Source organism: Leptonychotes weddellii, chromosome 6, assembly GCF_054177405.1.
Source record: "Leptonychotes weddellii isolate Sample4059 chromosome 6, ASM5417740v2, whole genome shotgun sequence".
Taxonomy (NCBI): Eukaryota; Metazoa; Chordata; class Mammalia; order Carnivora; family Phocidae; genus Leptonychotes; species Leptonychotes weddellii.
In genome coordinates this window covers 122,447,862-122,455,214 of record NC_138374.1, presented here as the reverse complement: position 1 = coordinate 122,455,214, position 7,353 = coordinate 122,447,862, and the positions used below count along the sequence as shown (strand labels likewise).

The 7,353-nt window shown below is 33.6% G+C and overlaps 1 pseudogene; it reads left to right on the top strand.

The window, feature by feature from the left end:
- The first annotated feature begins 5,229 nt into the window (after positions 1 to 5,229).
- LOC102746623 (small ribosomal subunit protein uS10 pseudogene) lies at positions 5,230 to 5,658 on the top strand (annotated as a pseudogene).
- Positions 5,659 to 7,353: the final 1,695 nt, after the last annotated feature.

The window sequence follows — 7,353 nt, the reverse complement described above, 5'->3', positions numbered from 1 at the left end:
TGAACAAAGTCAAACTCTTGAAAGACATTAACTTTGCCTGATTTTGAGGAACCAGTATAACTTAAAGAAGAAAAAAAATGACTAACATTTTTGCAATAAGGAAGTTATAAACTAACTTCAAACTTTTCAACTGAGAGACTGGGCCTCTGTCCCATTTATTTGAAATGCAAAGCAGGTATTGGACTGTATTTTAAAGGAAAGTTGAATTGATCACAATTTGGTGTTTCAAAAATGGGAACAATACATTAAATACTTTCAATTAATGCAAAGCACAAGAAAAAGACCAGAAAGAACCTATTTCTAATTTTACTCCTCATGGACACTTAAGTTAATTTTCTCCAGAACTCACCTGTAGTCCATATGACAATAATTCCTTCATTTAGGAAATCCCCACCTTGTTAACAGTGTGAGAATGTAAATTTGAAGTACTTTTGACTGGGAAAACTTTATCATAATAAAATAGTTTAATTTCCCTGAGCATGAAATATTCCCCCAAGGAATGTTACTATTAATGGCATGCTATGATTAATTAATTGGTTCTGGGAACTATTATACTATATTAGTCACTTTCATATTAGTGTTCCCAAGAGTGACAAATAAATAAGACAGTGATTGTACTTCTACATGTCCAGCCCTTTCCTGCCAAGACGTTTTGCTGATGTGCAGCTTCTATGCAATTTCCCACAGTGTACTTCTCATCTGACTTAGTGCAAGCTTTGTTAGTTTAATGCTTAGAAATGACTCATGTTCTAGCAGAAAATCTTTCCTCTCATTCCTTTTTGTGTTATAGACAACAGTGTCCCTGGGGGGCATGACAACTGATCCCAGCAGGGTTATTTACAGTGACATGTTAGCACTCTTGCCAAGGGGGATTGCTAAAGGGTACGTTTCTTCAATGTCAATTTCAACCCAGCAGCAATTTCTGCAGTTGTAAATAATTCTGTCTTTTTCATCTCTAGTCAGGTAACTGCTGTCAAATTAAAGAGGTGTTCAAATCTCACAGTGCAATTTTGCTTTTTCATTATTATATCTGCAATTTGATTGGTGTGATATATTTTCTTGCATGAATGAGCAAATTTATAGAAAATTTATTCAACTAGAGAAGCTTGCAATTCTTTACATGTCAGCCTTCTAAATTCATATTGCAATGATATTTGGGGACTATAAGAATGTAGTTCAAGTAATAATTTTAAATGTAATAAAATTATTTTTTTAATTATTAAAGCTCACCTTTCATTAATATCATACACCCATTTAAACATTGAATTGTGTACGGGGTGCCTGGGTGGCTCAGTCATTAAGCGTCTGCCTTCTGCTCAGGTCATGATCCCAGGGTCCTGGGATCGAGCCCCGCATCGGGCTCCCTGCTTGGCGGGAAGCCTGCTTCTCCCTCTCCCACTCCCCCTGCTTGTGTTCCCTCTCTCGCTCTGTCTCTCTGTCAAATAAATAAAATCTTTAAAAAAACAAAAACATTGAATTGTGTAAATATAAGAACTTGACTAAGAAACTGTTATGTGTCGGCCATTTCACTTACATTATTTAATCCTAATAACCTATGAATAAGCCGTTTATTGTTATACAAGGTAACTGATCCTCAGACACGTAAATAACTTTCCAAATCCACAAAATATTTATGTCTATGATCTGAATTATCTGACACAAAATTTAACATACAGGCATACCTCGTTTTATTGTGCTTCGCTTTATTGCACTTTGCAGATAATTGTGTTCTTACAAATTGAAGGTTTGTGGCAAACCCTACATCCAGCATTCCCATGGGTACCATTTTTCCAATAACATTTGGTCACTTCATGTCTCTGGTAATTTTGGTAATTCTCACAATATTTCAAGCTTTTTCATTATCATTGCATTTGTTATGATGATCTATGATTAATGATTATGACTCGCTGAAAGCTCAAATGATGATTAGCACTTTTTAGTAATAAAAGATTTTTAATTAAGGTATGCACATTGTTATGTTAGATGCAATACTATTGCGCACTTAATACACTACAGCATCATGTAAACATAACTTTTATATACACTGTGAATCCAAAAAATTCATTTGACTGGCATTATTGCACTGTCTGGAGCCAAACCTGCAATATCTCTGAGGTATGCCTGTAGTCTCTATGCCACGTTGCTCTCTCACATTTAAAAGGTACTGAAGAACACTACTGAATGAAGGTCAATGGCCTTGGTTTGCATTTCAAGCACCAAAGTGACTGTCATCCTTATTCTCAGACCTACCTTGAGATCAAAATAAATGCTCTAATCAATTTTCAGCATGACAGACATTCAAATATATGAAGTTAAGCATATCATCCCAACATCTCCTCTTTTCCATTTTCCTAGTACAGTTGGAGCTAGAGTCAGGGCTAAAGTTCCCAGTAGCTCACAGAATGCTTAATCCACTCCTGTTTCTCAATACTCTTCATATGCAGTTGTCAAGATTTAAAAATATACTTTAGATGTAATCTGCTTATCTCTCAAAAGTTATTGATTATTTTAAAGAGTACTTCTATGAAAAAAAATAGAGTACTTTTATGAATGGGGCATTAATTCTTAATTATTTTATATGTAGTCTGCATTTTTTAACTCATTGATTTAACCGCACCACATAAATCTTTATTTTTTTTCCTATTTAGTATCTCATATGCATAATTTTCACCTGTGTGTGGGAGGGGAAAATACCAACATCTATTCATGATTGTGGGAATATGGAATTCAGATCATAATTTTCTATAAATAAGCTTAACATTTAGGAGCTTTTTTGCCAGCATATTCAGATTTTAGTGAAGAAGTACAAATAAAAAATATTTAAAATATTGATAAAATATAATTAATATCAAGATATTTTTGTTTTTTTAGGCAACGTTTATTAGGCAATGTTTGTTAATTGATAAACTTTTTTTTTCCATTTTATCAATAAAAAATAAATGGATCTTAGACATCAGCATATCCTCTCCTTCTTGGACAAGATTCTTACACATATAGACACATATATCACCAAATATTTACCTAAATGATTATTTTCCACCTTATATGGTTGATCTTATTTATAAATATATTTAAGTTAAAAAGAAACAATTTCTCTTTAATCTTTTCTTTATTGCTTTACTTACCTTGTTTTGAGTTAGGAGATAATATTTACCAAGAGTTATTTATTTCAAAAAAATAAGATAAATATAATTTTAAGCTGAAGGAAAATGCAAAAAATGGCAACATTAGGATTGCTTTGATTCTTTGAATTTTGTATTAAACAATGGTATTATGGGAAATTAAATTTAAGTATACTCTCAATTTAAATGAAAAATGAATATAAGTTTGAATGCATTTATTTTATTTTCAATCAACTGAAAAAAGAAGGGTAAAAAAATCATAAATTATGATAAAAAAAGAACTTTAGATCAAAAGATATGATAGTTAATTATTCCAGAGAATCTCATATGGGAAAATTCCAAAGATAATTGGAATATTAATTAATATAATTAATTAACATAAAACAAAGTTTTACATTACATGTAAATGTCTATTGGTGTAAATAAGGTTCTTTGGAAAATACTGCCCCCAGGAGAATGAGGTATTAGCAAATTAATACCTTGCTTTTATTAATTGTCAACATGTTTCAAATAAGTACTGTTTACAGGCACTTTGTATCTACTAATCCAGAGTAAGACATTGTCCTTACACTAAAGAACATTAATAAACTTGAATATAGGTGAAGTTAAGTTGCAATTAAATGAATAGACATAACAAAGATTATTTTTATTACACATTCTTCTTAACCATTAAAATACAAATTAAATCTAGTTAATTCTGTGAAGACTTGAATCAATTGCTAAGGTGTTCTTATAAGCTCTGATTGAAGTTCCAAAAAGCTAACATTTTGTCACTAATGAAACACAATGTGGCTAGCATATATAAAGCAAAATAAAATAAAAAAAACCTAAACAAAACTAAACATTGATCAATTCGTGTACTGTGGACTGCAATTGCTATTATTTCTATAAATTCTATTATTTCTCTTCTTCCCAGATATAGACATTAACTATCACATTACATATCTATGCATTTTTTTTACACAACAAAGTGTTATGATTCATGAATAGTGAAGAGTGACATTAATTTTACTTTTACTACTTAAGAATCTTCTTACATGGAAAAAATTAAATTAGTAAGTGATGGGTTGTAATCCAAGTATAAATAATAAATAAATACATTAAAAAGTATGTTATAAAATATATTTTTAAATCAAACCCACCTATGACTGTATGACCACAAAGAACACAATTATATAGGAAATACTTTCTTCTACAATCTTTTACAAATACCTTTGAAAGATAAAGCACACTACTTGTCAAAATTTCACATAAAAAATTAATGCAAATTTTTTAAGATTTAAAAATAGTGGTTTCCAGAATACTGATTTATATCCAAAATATGAAAATAATGTCTTTTTGATGTTTTTGACCTGATGAAATTTCCATATTCTGCATATAATATTTGTTAGTTGTTTATTAAGTTGATAGATCACATAGCACAAAAAAAATTCTTTCCCCTTCAATTTAGAATTTGTCAGAATTTTCCATGGGATATAAGGATAATGGAAAACAGGTTTAGTGAAGTGCCTCTAAAAGAACTTTCTAATTGCCTGAGTCTCAAATGGTGGCTAGTGCATATATCACAGAGTTACTATGTGACTTTGGACCAATCAAAAATTTTTGTCTCTAATTTATCTCATATATCAAATAGGGATAATAATACCTCCCACACTAAATTCCATACATTGTAATATGAATGCCATAAGAATATGTAGCTAAGGTGTTTTTAAAAATACAAGGTGAAAGTAAAGACACATGATTCAATTAATTAATTAACTAGTTAATTTTTTAAAAAAGATTTTAGAGAGAGAGCAGGAGAGCAGGGAGAGGAACAGAGGGAAAGAGAGAGAGAGAGGATCTCCAACAGACTCCACACTGAGCACAGAGACCAAAGTGGGCTTGATCCCGGGACCCTGACCGAGATCATGACCTGAGCCAAACAAGAGTCCCATGCTAACTGACTGAGCAACCTAAGCACCCCACGTTATTTAATTAAAAAAATCTTTTTTCTCCCTCCTATAAAAACTAAGGGTCTGTACTAAGAAGGTATTCATTTTCTAAAAAGAAAAATGTTCATGTAAAAATGACCAAAAGCTCTTTGAGGAGGACTAAGGGGCAGCCACAACAGAGCTCTGCACACCCCACTACTGCTCCTCACTCCCTGCTGTTTGCTCTCCCCAAGGAACAAGTAGAGCAAGCAGCCACCCAGGGCAATGGCTTTTAAATACACTGGGAAGACACCCTTGGAACCAGAGGTGGTGATTCACCAAATCAGAATTACTCTAACTGGCCACAGCATAAAATCTTTGGAGAAGGTATGTGCTGATTTGCTCAGAGGCATAAAGGAAAAGAATCTCAAAGTGGAAGGACCAAGACTCTGAGAATCACTATAAGAAAAATTCCTTGTTTTGAAGTTTCAAAGACTTGGGATCATTTTCAGATGAGGATCCACAAGCGACTCAATGATTTGCACAGTCCTGAGATTGTTAAGCAAATTACTTCCAACAGTATTGAGCCAGAAGTGGAGGTTGAAGTCACCTTTGTAGATGTTTAAATCAACCTTTTATATAAATTGTCAGTTGTCTAAAAAATAAATAAAAATGACCAAAAAAAATGACCAACCCCCCCCCCTGCAAGATCCGAGAAAAGTTTGAAAATAAATCACAAAATTTGGTAAACATACTTAGAAAACTTAGGGTCTTTTATGCCTGGTCTGTGGATACCATTTTACTGATTTCATTCAAATAGAATTTTACTGCATTTAATTTGTTATACTCTTAGAGTTCATTTAGGTTTTACCTATATTAAAAGAGCTAACACATGTAATATAAAGCATACTGCCTATCTCATGTTAATAACTCAATACAAGCTAGCTGAAACCAATATTTATAGCAGTCATAGTACAATTACCAAATTTTCTCACTGAAATTTCCTCCACTCAGAGGCATGGATACAATCTTTGAAATGACTCTTTTTTATTTTTTTTAAAGATTTTATTTATTTATTTGACAGAGAGAGACACAGCGAGAGAGGGAACACAAGCAGGGGGAGTGGGAGAGCGAGAAGCAGGCTCCCCGCTGAGCAGGAAGCCCGACGTGGTACTCGATCCCAGGACTCTGGGATCATGACCTGAGCCGAAGGCAGACGCTTAACGACTGAGCCACCCAGGCGCCCAAAAATGACTCTTTTTTAAAAATAGCCACATCAAGTGCCTCTTTTGATTGTCCCATTTGTTTATAAGAAAATCTCTCTCCACTTGTACGTAACAAGCTCTTCACAAGTGATTGGGAAGATGAAACAACCTAACAGAGTTCCTTCCGTTGCCTGCAAAAGGTTTTCTGAAGTTCTGCCGGACATCTGAATGAGAATTGAATGCATATATTATAACCTTGATATCTGAAACAAATTGACCCAAAGTAATGTTAATTACTTGCTGTTTGCAGGGGGAAACATGCATAGGATAGAGTAATAAAGCTTATGTCTAAGCATTTGAATTAAACAGAATAACCCATCAGGCTGTTTTGCTGTCGACACAGTGCTGTGCCTTCCTGCATTATCTACAGCCAATTACATTATTGGTTTAAACAATAGCCAGTGGTAAACCACACTTGCAATTTTTTAATGTAGTTTTTACCCTTATTTGAAGTTTTAACACATACATGAATAGATTAATTAACAAGAGGTCATAGAAAAATAGATGAAAAATTCAAGGTGATGAAATTTCAGAAATAGTATATGAGCAAGGATAAAGGTGTCATCAAAAAAACAAACACACACACACATGCACACAAACAAACATTTTAAAGGTGAAACTAGACCAACAAGGCTGAAAACACTGGAATTACTGAGGGAAATCAACAACAAAGATCATTGTTATATAGAAACAATTCTAACTTAAGGTTTTGTAAAAATAGCACACACTATATAGATTCTTAGCTACCCAATGTAAATGGATACTTGATAGTGATGAGGGGACAGAAGGCGAGCTGAAGACAAAGCACAAGCTGACACCCTGCAACCTCCCCCCACCCCCCACTCTTGGGTGGGACATGTGGGACATTCTTCCAGGAATCTCCCAACTATCTTTTTTTTTTTTTTTTTTTAATTTTATTTATTTATTCATGAGAGACAGAGAGAGAGAGAGAGAGAAGCAGGCTCCCAAGGAGCAGGGAGCCCGATGCGGGACTCGATCCCAGGACCCTGGGATCATGACCTGAGCTGAAGGCAGACGCTTAACCATCTGAGCCAC